Source organism: Mchenga conophoros, linkage group LG18, assembly GCF_057382185.1.
Source record: "Mchenga conophoros isolate Kocher_MC1m ecotype Shallow Benthic linkage group LG18, M_conophoros_male_GT1.1, whole genome shotgun sequence".
Lineage (NCBI taxonomy): Eukaryota > Metazoa > Chordata > Actinopteri > Cichliformes > Cichlidae > Mchenga > Mchenga conophoros.
In genome coordinates this window covers 7,636,215-7,649,557 of record NC_140543.1, presented here as the reverse complement: position 1 = coordinate 7,649,557, position 13,343 = coordinate 7,636,215, and the positions used below count along the sequence as shown (strand labels likewise).

Here is a 13,343-nt window from a genome sequence, read left to right as displayed (position 1 = left end):
AAGGCCACGGTGCATGTATAGATGCAAAGTTCAGTTCTAAGGTTAACTCAAGGTAAAATAATTCCCTTGTTATAATGTATGTTAATACAGTTTTTTAGTTTCAGATTTGTATTTGACACTGAGCTGCTACCAGATCTAAAGGTCTGGTGCTGAATAATTGAAATCAGAGCAATGAAAAAAGCTTTGGGGATTTGCTAACTTTTCCTGGATAAATACAAAAGGGTTGAAAAGCAGCTCTTCGAATTATGCAGAGCTTTGTGAAACATCCACTTTTGACATATGACCTGTCAATCTAAGTCACAGTTGGACCTGATTAAGCTGATGAAACCAACAGAGAGCCACGTGAAACTGACAAAGACACATTCCACTTTGTATGCATAAGATGCTGTTGTTCCAGGAGCAACAGACTTATATGAAAAAATGTTAAAAGCAGCTCCAAAAATAAACCATCGTAACACTTCTTTGATACTAAGGCTTTATAAAATCTGCCAAATAGGTGAGTTAAGCTCGCTTGTTTTCAGTGCAAATGAGCTTTAATCAGTTGCATCATGTGGCGTCATCTTGATACCTGCGCACAATCTGCACATTTATGGCAATGGATACAGTTGGGAAAACTACTTTTTTCTAACATTTTATTTTATTCTTTCTAATGCATGATATGAATATAATTCATTTAAATTAATTAATTTAAATATTTTCATCGACAATTTACACCCCCATCTAAAACCTTCTTTGTGTTTTATCATCTAAGTGAAACAGCCCATAATCTTTTGTTCAGATAGAAAACAGCAACCCTGGTGGGACTCGAACCCACAACCTTTGAATTGCATCTCAATGTCTTTAACTAGAAGTCCAATGCGCTATCCATTGCGCCACAGGGCCACATGCATGCGTCCTGCTGTCCCTTTCTCGTTTCGTCTGAAAATATGACTGAATCTTCTTGGGAATTACCACTAATTCATACTGTGCATTAATTCCTCTGGATTGGGACAGGTAACAGATAAAATTGAGTGTCTCTTTTGCTTTTAGTGATTTTACTCAAGACCAATAGCAAAAGAGAACAGCATACACTGTAATGTCCTCTCTACAATGTCAGTAATAAGGGAAAATATAAATAAAAATTAGTGCATTTGTGGAGTTTTTGATGCTTGAATATTGAATCCATCTGAATCTATTTTTCTTTTTTGTTTGAAACACATGTAGATTATGAAATCTAAAGATAGCTGACCTCGATGAAACTTGACTTGAATGTTTGAATACAGACCGAGTTTTCAGCTTGGGGTTACATGCAAAAGGGGCATGGTCACTATAAAGATAAATAAGTAATTAGCAACTTAGATTTGTTCACTTAAACCCATTTGTTTTAAACAGCTTATTGAAAAGCCAGACTAATATAATTAAGAATAAAGTATTTTGGCATAATAGAGAACAATAGATGTTTTTCCTTTGTTGTATTCAAAGGAAGCAAACAGACTAAGGGCTCTACAGTTGCTCATAAATGTGTTATTTTAGCTTAAACCCTGCTGATGTGAATGGGTACTTGTTGCCATGTGTCTGAGTGAAGAGGCCCGGTCCTGGTCGACTTAGCTGTGTGACACGCGATAGGGTCCAAATCCAAAGTGGAATGGCTGCAGGCTTCAACCTGCGCTTAAGAGGGTCACTGCTGAACAAAGGGGGTTCAGTCACTTGCTGAGAGGCTGCACACACTGAAAGGAACATGGGGCCAAGGCGGTGTGTGCGTGTGCCCGTTTGTGTGTGTGTGACACAGAGGGAAAGCGAGCGTGAGCACGTTTGAGCTTAAAATAATTTTAAAGAGAGAAATTAGTGTATCTTATCTCAGACGCCTTGCTTTCTTCATTTAAATCTTTCCCTCACATCTTACATGTCTCATCTGAAGAAATTAAGAGGAGAAGTGAGAACAGAGGAATCCAGGAAATACGCACTTAGTGAAATGAGCCATCTTTGCCTCTAGAGTGGCATCAGAGGCGACATGAGTTAATAATGGCTGCGCCGCTGGATCAGTTTAGCTGCTCTGTCTTTTGCTGGCTGCACGGCACGGATGATTAATTAAATACTCCCAAAATAATGACAAAGTGAGCAGTTTGTTGTAGGCTTACTGCTTTCATATCCTCAAACAGGACCCTGAGAATTGTTTCTCTTTCTTAATACACACTAGAAGTTGACAAAAGTGTTATGGTGATGCATCTGCATTGCAGCCAGATCACCACTTACTAAATATTTGAAGGCATTTTTAAGCTCATATATGCCAGCAGTGTGAAGGTGTCCTGTGTAGTTTTCTTGTCTTTACGGGTGAACAAACCTGTTAAACTCTTTGATCCTCATAAATTGTTTGTAAAAATTTTACAATAACCTTTTACAACTCTGCATACTTTCTTGCTTCATCAGTGTTTTACTGTTACATTGCCCTGGCTTTGGGGTATCTGTGAATCAGTGAACAAAGTCTGCAAGTGACAAACAAAACAGGATGTGACTTAAAAAAAATACAGTTACATGGAGCTATGTGAGCTCAGAAACCTTGCAGGAAACCTCTAAACTGTTACAACACTGAAAACCAGTGTGTATGTGTTTATATGTGTTGCTGTTTATGTCCCTTGTGTGTGTGTATGGGTTTACAGGGCAAAGATGCACTAACGACGTCTGCTTGTTTAGTCAAGAGCAAGAAAAGTGAGTGAGATTTTTAGATTAGGTTCTTGCCAAAAGACTATGACTGCCCCGTGAGGTTTTCTAAGCACTCTGAGAATGTTCAACAGTGCGTTCTGGGTACAAGTGTATCTTGAAGGGAAAAAACCCAACTCAGACATCTTTAAAAGCTTTTTATTTGTACTGTTTGTTCATATTTTTTGTGGAAGGTCACACCTGCCATTCCTCCAGGTGGCTGGGTATTATACTGCACTGTGAATTAAACCAAGAATGCAGCATTTCACAAGAGAACAAGTCTTTTATTTGGTCAGTGATATCCGTTGTGTCTGATTCCTGTGTGTTACCATCATAAAAGGGCTCAGCTTTTGCACTACACTCTCCTTTCCAAGAAAAAACACTTCAAAATTCCCAGACGTGACATCCTGAAACAATATCTGTACTAATCTGGAAGAATAATACAGTAAATGTTCCCATACAATCAAGAGGTGTCTGCAAATTGTGTCTTTTATTGCAGCTCTTTCAAAATCCAAACTTGTGTAAGTCCCCGTTATATTGCTTCCCACAGTTTTGGCAGAAAGGCTCCTCAAAACAGGGAATATTTCACCTCTTAAGCCAAACGTGAAGTGCCAAACCTGCAAAACATAGCGACTGCCTCGGCTTTTCACTTTGCCTGGCACAAATCATTCAATGTCAGGCCATTTCCCACGCCAAATAGGCTTAAAATGCTAAAAAGACGAGAAGAAAAGAAGAAAGTCCTGTCAAGTTTTTCCACTTGGTTTTGTTCTCTTTTTCTGCCTCTGTGTTTTTTCACCTCAGTATCTATTTGTCCCCTTTTCTTTTCTCCTTTTCCCTCCCCCCTCCACCTCCTCCCCCCACCCTCCTCTGCAAGTCTAACATGTCATTCTCCTTCTTTTGTACCTACAGGCCTTTTTTCCTATTGAACTCCCCGCCCTCTCCACTCCTCTGGCTCTCCTTTTTCCTCTCAGGGGCCTAATTATGAGCCGGCATTAAATAAAAACATTTATATTTCTCCAAAAAAAGGCTTCTCTCTGTGCTTTCTCTGGACAATGAGGGCTTATGATTCTCCCTTCCCTCCTGCTCCCTCTTTCTGTCTCTTTCTCTGCTGAGTGGCCATTCACTGGGGGTCTATGTCTCTTTGTGATTGGCTTGCTCTAGGACTCCTAGGGGGCAGTAATTGTGTCTCATTAAGTCTTACAGTAGTCGTGAGGGGAGTGTAGTGGGGTGGGAAGTGAGGGGGAGTTTGCTGCACAAGGCCTCGCAATTAGAAATCCCAGAGAGCTTGAATGGGAACCCTAATCAGACCACAATGGCCGAGGCTCCCTGCCTATTAGGGCAAAAAGGAAGTGTTGCCATTGTCCAAACACACACACATGCAGACGCACACACACACACCAGGAATGCATGCAGAACAGTGGGGATGGATGTAGTTGTGTGGTGGCATCGTCCCACAGGCCAATTTGGAACGATTGGGAGACTTAAGAGAGCTTTTCACTGCCTCAGTCACGAAATACACATTCATGCACTCAGAAAGTCGAGTACACACACACACACACACACACACAGGTGCAGGCACACATACACTTTTCCATCCATACTGAAGCTAAAAACGGGTCTCATTAGTGATGTTGAGGACGAGCTGGGAGTTTGCTTTCTGTTTGCTCATTTGTCACCCTGTGATTCCTCTCACTGCACACAGGAGGTTTTTCAATTTTTGTGTGAAAAACACTTCCTGCAAGAAACATATTTTAGTGTCTCCGTGAAGCAGAAGCGGGGTAATACAATCAGCATGCTGCGTCTGCGGTGGATACATAAATAACCCATGCACCTCATCTCTGTGGAAATTCAGTAAATTTCAGTGTCTGTGAAAGAAAAAAAGAAAAAAAAACCCATACAAATAATGATATTCCACCACCATCTGTCTCTAAAAGGGAAATGCATTGGAAAGTGAAAACTTTGCAAAGCCTTCCCTTGTTTTTATCTCATAATAGGAGCAGAAAGTGGGTCTCTTTTCCTCCGTTTATCTGTGTAGCGTTCCCAGGAGAAACAGTGGCTACCCCTCCTTATCTTTGTTACTGCCGAGTGCTGCAGTGGATTATGAAGTGGATTATGCAAATGTCTCACAATATATTCATATTAACAAAGGTTGAGGTTCATGTGCCTGTGCCCGGAATTTATGAATACGCACATATTTTAAAAATGGCTGGAATGTGCTATAATTTAATGGAAATGAACTCAAATGACTGTTATAATTATTGTAATGTGCTTTGCCTCGTTTTCAATTTGTGGAATTAGTAGCAACTTTAAAATAAAGCAATATTCAATTCAATTTAGCCCATTGTTGCAATTATCAGCTCTATTGATCCTCTGTAGAATAGACGGTCATTGTTGGACTTTGATCCAAATGTTGAGTAATTTGCAGTTTATTTTTTCTGGAGTCACAAAAACTGCTGGGATCATGTTACAAATGGATGACTCTCTTGGTTTTGAAGAGTTTTCATTGGTGTTTTGTTTGTTCTAAATGCAAAACATGGACGGTCTGAAGACTAAGAAGCAGTGGAGGAAGCTCCTTGTCAGCTTAAAAAAAGTCAAGGTCATAAAGGAAGCATTCTGTTTTCTATTGAGAAGGAAATACAACGCTTATGGACGACTGGGAAATATTAACATCCTGCTTAGCCAACTGACTCATCTGAAATGATGCAATAACAGATTCATGAGCAGTTGTTGAATTTATGATTCATCTGGTCGTGTCCTTAAAGTCACCAATAGGTGAAGTTTAAGAAAAATGTTTCTGGATCTAAGGGGCAGAGGTAAAACAGTTTCAGTATACCTCTGTAGACTTTACAGGATACTCAGTAGTTACATTTCACATTAGGTTATCTATGTTTGGGTAGCAAATCAGTTCATAACAGATCTGACATCCCTGGAGATAAATGTGACTGGATAAAGGCACAAGTTCAAACCTGCTCACGGGATGGGAACATCTGGGTGCGGAAAGTCAGCAGGAAACATTCAGCCTTCACGTGCTACAATGACCTTCGCTGAGCCATTCGGTTGTGAACCAAGCAAAACGCTGAAGCTGACTAACTTTGCATAGAAGCAGGAAGCAATTTTAAAGATATTGAAACGATATTCCTGTTTTAAAAATAGATCAAATGACAGTATGGATATTTAGTGTTACTCTGTTGCTATAATGAGAGAAAGAATCTGGAGTTTCTCCTGTCTCTGTGTAGTTTCAGCCATACTGTATATAAAATGCTGTTATATTGTTTTTATATTATGAATGCATATAAAAGATGGACTATCAAGAACCAATGGCATGTGAACTGCCTTTGGAAACATCCCTTTTAGTGTTACTGACACCGTCCATTTTTGAGCCAAAAGCTGCTATGTTTGTAAGAAAAGGTAATAATGTCAAACATGAGGCCCGGGGGCTAGAATCAGCCCACTTGGAAAATGTGAAGGAGGACATAAATTTTAGACTTTTATCTGTATTTTCATACATTTTACAGACTTTCTATTGAAAAAGACGTCTTCCATTCGCAATCATACAACACTAATGTAAATAAGTAGTAGATAAATAATTAAATCACAGTATGTTCCTGTTTTTTTTTTTTTTAACTCTCTACTACAGAAATGTATGATTTTTACAGTGAGTTCACAAACAAACAAAAAAAAAGTCAATTTTGGTCAATTAACAAAAATTCTCCTCAACAAGAATTTTAATCCATGACACTGAACACACCAGCTAATATGAGACCCGTGTTTGGTTTCAGCTCTTTTATCTTTTATTTGATGTTTTGACCAACAGTCTTACTCTTTTGGTTTACCAACTTTGTTTTTGTAAGCAGTCAAGTGCTTCCAGCAACCTGCAACTGATAAAAGTCTACAGCAGTAAACAGCAGTAATCAGTACACCTACAGTACTGTGCATATATACACAACACAGCTGTGTGTAGAATATACAACCTAACAAACCCAGAGTTCACCCCTTCGATAGCTCAGCTGGTAGAGCGGAGCACTGTAGGAGAGTTGTGCTGAAATCCTTAGGTCGCTGGTTCGATTCCGGCTCGAAGGAGCAGGCTTTTGTGTTTTGGTAAGAGTGGCGAACAGACATCGTCAGTGTTGGCAGTTGGGAATGTCACATATGTTACTTGTAAACTGTAAACTCCCTGATAAGTGTGCCAACTTCTCAACCACTACAAGCTCCTGAATCAAATCAATGTGGTAGAACGTCTCATAGTAATAAACTAAGCAAGAGTTAATTTATTTCTGTATAATGTATACTATTTACTCTTATTGAACTATTAAACTCTCATTACTGAATTTCCCAGAGGAACCCACCCGAGGGATTAATAAAGTTTTATCTAATCTAATCTAATCAGATCTCTTGAAGACAACCTATCATAAAATGTGTTATAGTTGTTGGCATTATAGTTACGGCTCTTATTTAAGTTTTGTATGTGCTGTATGTGTTTTGTTTTGGTCTGACTAAAAACAGACTAAAAAGTCTGACTAAGCAGCAAAATGTTTGCTGTCAAGGACACTTCAGTAGGATATTTGGCTACATCAAAACATACTGACATTCCAAAAGCTATTTTATTTGCACTCTCACTGGTCATGTCCTTTCTCACACGCTCACTATCAGCACCAGTCTCACTGGATCATTTTCCACAATGAGTGCGATCTGCCCACAAATTTCATGACCTCACACCAGATTACTTTACATCCAAATTACATCTTAAAGTTGAAGGGTTGACCGGCTTAACCAGTATTGTGGGGCATTCAGTGTACCGGAGAAAGCATAATGAGTTTTATCTCAACAACAGGCAAAGCAGTCTTCGGGTGTCAGCCGGGATGGACCTGTTGGCTAATTGGGGTTGTCAGGATTTTAAACACAATTAATGAAAATTCCTTCTCCTTTTCCCTGACCTAATTGCAGGTGATAATTATTGTTTGTGGCCAAATTTAAACAAATAATTAACAAATGTATACTGACAAACTGGCTGACTTGATTCTTTGCAAATCCCTGCACCATTGTATTGTTAATTGGGTTGAATGTAAGTGGAGACTCTGACATGTTTTCCACCCCCCAAACAGGTCCTTGCTGCATACAGTCTTAAGCTCTAGAATAAACAGCCTCAACTTTAGGAGGTGTTCTTCTTAAAGCCTCAATATAGAGTTTCACATTATTAGCGCAGTTAAGTGAACACATTATAGCTGAAAAGTTCGTTTATTGGAGCCTTTGCGGCAAAGCCAACAATCCAATGTTGAGTTTTTGTACAGCTTAATTGTTAATGGATAAGTAAATTGTGAAACAACCAAGAACATTTAAATGTTGGCTGAAACGCTGAGCTTCACTGCATGTGGAAATCTCAGAGAATTGCAGTGATATTCTTTAGAGTTAAAGTTTTTAATCTCATTTTTTACATAGCATTCTATACATAAAAAACTGTCAGTTGCAAGACATGAATACACATTTCAAAATGTGGAAATGGGAAAAAATGCTAATCTAAAAAAAAAAAAGAAAAAGAAATGAAAGATTTTTTAAACATCCGTTTGGGTAAATTTTTGGTATTTAGACTTCTCGAAGGGGGATTTTTTTTTCAGTATATTGTTTTACATCTGTAACACAAACCCCAGTTTTCTCTGCAACACTGCCAGATGCTTCAACATCCCCCTGAGCTAATCTCATAATACCCTATTAGTAGCCCTGAAAGTGTACAACAATATGAGATCTCAGACCATGCCATGTTTCCACTGAGCACATTTCCAAAACATGATAAAGGCATGAATTGCGCTGGTGATGGCTATTTGTAAGGGGTTTCCCTCCCTTCCACACAAAAGGGGCTTAGCAGAGAGGCAGCATGTTCTCAGGCATTGTCTCTGGGCCTGGACCACCCGTTCCCCCTTGCTGTCCCACTGTCAGTCAAACAATGCAGTGGTGCTACTCCCACTTTGCCCCCAACCCCCATCCTATTTACTCAACCACCCCCTCCCTTCCCCCACCACCCACACTCTGGACACAAGTAGTGGTGACATGATGTTTCTTTAGTGGTGAATGTGCACCATTAGTCAACAGCTGGGCGCAATTCATTTGGCCTGGAAAGTCAAGTCAAGACCAGATAGCTTTGTTCGAGTAAACTGCAACAGCATGGCCGTTTATGAACACAAAAGCCATGCTGAGATATTTTATCCTAAAAATGTAAACTTTTTTTTTTAGCCAGAGAAGTAAGTGCAGCACTTCTAATGTGAACAAGCAGCAGCAGCATTTTTTATGTGTCGTATAATGCAAAGTTTTTACAGGTAATTTTAGCCTTTAAAATCAAGTTTTATCTCTTACCTGTTAAATTGTTTGAAAAATCTTGTCATATCTACAGTTACAGGGCTGTGCATCTCAAAAAATGTGAAAACAACAAAATCACAAGAATCCACATTTTTGTGGTTGAAACTTTTTTGTATAATAAATATTCTATATATGGGAGTCCTAATGTGATATGACTGTTTCTAAAATAAAACCTTTTTGGTCCATACGCACAGTTTTATATGGAAAGTTCAACACACCTGTGTCTTTTTGTTATCACACCAAGGATTTCCCCAGGTTTACATGAAAGGGCGTTGCCAGCAACTGACCATGCACAATTATGGATAAATGTACTGGCAGCAGAGCGGCTAATTTTACAAAGAAAGATATAAAACCCCTTTTCCATTGGTACCTACTTGGATTGACTCGCCACAGATGCCATGACCCGACGCGGATTGACTGGTTTTCCACTGCAATCCAGTACTACTTAACATGCGTGGTTGTCGTCATAGAAACACGCATAGAAAAAGTGGACTTCAAAGCAAGAATATACCTGCTGCTCGGTCTGTGGCTTTCTGTTAGACTCTGGGACCACAGCGTTGTTTCTTGTAGCCATTTTCCTTGTTGCCAGGTTTCAAAAATGGCGGTTTTAATTTTCACTGACACTACTGACGAGCCAGTTGGTGGAGTCCTCAGTCTGATGACATCACATTTTGTACCTGCTCGGATTGCTTGGAACCCCGAGCGAGCAGGTACTTAAAAAGTACCTGGTACCAGGTACTATGACCTAATGAAAAACCCTGAAAACTGTGGCGAACTGTACCAAGTCAATCTGAGTAAGTACTAATGGAAAAGGGGCTTAACTGTACTATGGGACAAATGAAGTGGTTAAACACTTATTATGACACAGCTACTACAGACAGAGCAGTGGTATGAGAGAAAACATTCTGTACATTAGTTTACTATTAAAAGCATTGCATGAATACATGGGCACTTTCTTTTCATAAAAAGGGAAAAATCCAAGTGAACTTCAAGAAAACCAAAATGTGTCATTTGCAACCTCTCAAGAATCTTTAGAACACTTAATGGCCTTGGGAGGGAGCAACAATGGTAAATACAGGATGAAGGTGCTGTGTTCTGTACTACTGAAGAACATGGAAAATTTATGGCCGTAGAGACATTTGCACATCTATACCCCATTCCTTCATCCCTGAATACTAAGCATCACTATGGGAGATTTCTTTAGCTCAAACTTGCAACATACACCTAACGGTTGGCTTGGATTGAGGTCAAATCATATTCACAGCATAAACTAACCACTCTGTAGTTATTCAGAGCTGCAGTGATACCACATCCTCCAAATGTCTTGCCTCAGTTTTTTTGGTCTGCAACTAAGTGTGATTACTGTTCTGCACAAATGAACGGCACCAAGAGGGAACCAGAGTTCAGTTTAAATGAACTAAACACTGCAGGTGTGACAACCCTCTAAGAATTTATATTTCTTACTGCTCACCAGTAAAATGCAAAAAACATGGGATGTTATTAAAAAATCCTTACCACATGCATGTGTGAGGTATCTTCGAGGTGATGCGGTTTTTTGGACAACTGACTAGTCAGTAGGTAGTGATTTGATATTTGTTGATCTCTAATCAGGAACACAAGTTACCATGGTGATATAACCATGGGAGAAGTGAACTACCTTAGCAGGAGAATCCCTGGGTTAACCCTGAAGTTAACTGGACAAGGCAAAAATTATGCTTCGCAGCACAGAGAGGTCTTTCAGTGTGGAGATTCAATGGGTAGATGTGGATATAAAAGTGTGTGGTTGTGGTCTCTCTGTTAGTCCTATGACTCATGGTGACCTGTCCAGGATGAAACCCATCTCTTGCCCTATGAGAGCTGTGACCCTGAGTTGCATAAGTAAGAAAATGGATCGTTGGGTGGATAAAGTTTTGAATATTTACAATCCTCAGGGCAACAGCTGCCTCACTTTACAGTGCACTGTGTATAGAGACTAAAACTAACACAAGCTAAGTGTGACCTCGTTAGATAGCTCAGTTGGTGGCATAAAGAGCTGCATGAGAGCTTTGTTGAAATCCTTGAGTCTGTGGTTCAGTTCAGTTAAGGAGTAGGTGTCTGTACGTGGGTGACAATAAACGTGTATTCTTGTAAGCATTGGTCTTGCACTGGTATGCATCACTTTAACAAGTAGTGATGAAAAAGTGCATAATAACCCCTATGAATGTACTCTGTTGGGGGCATGTACAGCTGAAGACACCATGGCTGAATAGTCATTCCTGTCATACTTCTTTGAAGTGTCCTTGCGTAGGTTGCAAGCATAGTTGGCACATGATAATGTAAAGCTCTGCAGATGACTCCATGGTGTCACAAAAACACTTGCAGGCATGTGGACAAAAGCTCACACCACACAGACATGGACTATAACGTGCCGGAACAGCAAACAGTTTGCTAAAGAAAATCTTTACTGTCTTTGCAGTTTTTTTCTCTCAGCAATGGGCTTGCTTGTACACACAGCCGCAGTGCCTAAGTAATCTGTCAAAACTAGCCAGTAGGTTAGAGGACTCCAGGTACACTGTCAATATTGTGATATGTTTGATATAATGTTATTATGTTAACACTTTGATAACTGAGAGAGACACAAGGCGTCATTCTCCTAAGCTGTTTTAATGAAAGCCTTTTTTCATTTAACATTTTAAATGCAAAGACACCAAATATGTCATCATATATTTCCTTAAAACATGTCTACTTGGTTTTAAAACAGAACTAAACCAAACTGTCTGTCATCTTGGGCTGCAGCTGTGGATGCGAAATAATCAATCAGTGCTCAAAAGAGGCAGCAGATAGGGTTATTGAGATCATCAGCAAGCTAGCACAACACAGTGTTGTGGGTCCCTGGGGGTCATATCTGAGTTTTTGGCCCTGGACTCATAGAATCAGAAGTGAGACTGACTTTGTTAACTGATGTCTCTGTGCAGGCCCAGGCATGAGCCAGTGTGGATAGTGCCTCTGGCAATGCTGACCGGTAGTCAGGCAGGAGTCAATGTGGCTTCAGGCTAAAGCATCTGGGCAGACAGCTTTCTAGGTAGCCAAGTCTACATTCTGCATTACATGTTAAGAATGAGGAGGATGCTCTTTTCCAGCAACTTGGTAATGAGTGGCACCGAGTTTAAACCCCCAGATCGTTCACCGGATTTTCAGCAAAAACATCCCAAGAACACAATCCAAACACCAAGCCATAAGTGAGCATACATGACAGACAAATGGTACAACGGGAAACAAGGGCTGAGGTGGAGAGATTTGCATGAAGCCAGCATTAATTTTGTATGACTGCACCTGGCCTCACATACTTCACAAAATCACCAAGGGAATGATTGTTCTGTCAGTGGCCTGGCATGCACAGCGACTGTGCAACGAATATTAATTTTACATATATTCTTTTTGAGAAAGCTAACAATATTCTGGCATATTATTATTTAACAGTGAACGTCTGCTGATGAACGCCATGAGGAGGTCAGAAACAGTGTGTCAGTTCTCTGATCAGATCAAGGAGAGCCTGATACTGTATTTCCACCATGACTGTGACCAACCTTGTTAGATAAACATGGAAACATTTATGAAAAATTTGAAAGGTGTTAGGCTTTTAAAATAGCAAATTGAATGTATTACGCAAGGACTAAAACATGTTGTGAATTTCAACCCAGAACACATCTATTTACATTGTTACCAATTTAGATCACTAATTTACTGCAACACATGAGTAGAAATTGGATATATTAACAGTATGATTACTGGTGACAACTATGAAAGGATTAGAGAATAAAATTGTGAATTGTGCCTTAATGTATCCATCTTTAATCCAAATTTTTTCCTAAATAACATAGATGGGTAACATGTAATTAATCCAATCTCAAGAAAATAACAACAAAAAAGGAAAAATTATGACATTGCTATAATCCCAAAGTAAATTTTGGGGGTCAGCCATGGAGACACTGTGGCTGCTTTTCATTGGTAGTTTAGTGTAGTGGAATGCTAATGATGGTGAATCACACGTCTCCGCTTGATGTGCATGAGGGAGAGAGGAAGTTGGGAGACCACCCAGATCTCCTCCCATGTCTCCTTCTGAAACACTTAGCAGTGCAATTAAATGGGAGTGATGTGAAAAACACTCTCTGTGCAAATATGGATTAAATCCCAGACAGCAAGCACTTCCAAAACACCACGTCTTACTTTCCTTTAATCATCACCTGAAGTTACATAAAATATAGAGGATAAAGTGTTGCAGTCTACTTGGAACTAAGTTGCTGGTTCTTCTTTAGGAATGCCACTTTGCAAAAGAATGG

General features: G+C 39.7%; 2 non-coding genes across 2 annotated transcripts; one reads left to right on the top strand and one right to left on the bottom strand.

Moving 5' to 3' along the window:
* Positions 1-789: 789 nt before the first annotated feature.
* trnar-ucu (transfer RNA arginine (anticodon UCU)) lies at positions 790-882 on the bottom strand. The gene is made up of 2 exons: positions 846-882; positions 790-825 (listed from the first exon to the last, which is right to left on the bottom strand). It is a non-coding gene; the product is annotated as a tRNA-Arg (tRNA).
* A 5,786-nt stretch (positions 883-6,668) lies between these two features.
* On the top strand, positions 6,669-6,756 carry trnay-gua (transfer RNA tyrosine (anticodon GUA)). Its single transcript is given in 2 exon segments — positions 6,669-6,705; positions 6,721-6,756. It is a non-coding gene; the product is annotated as a tRNA-Tyr (tRNA).
* The last annotated feature ends 6,587 nt before the right edge of the window (positions 6,757-13,343 follow it).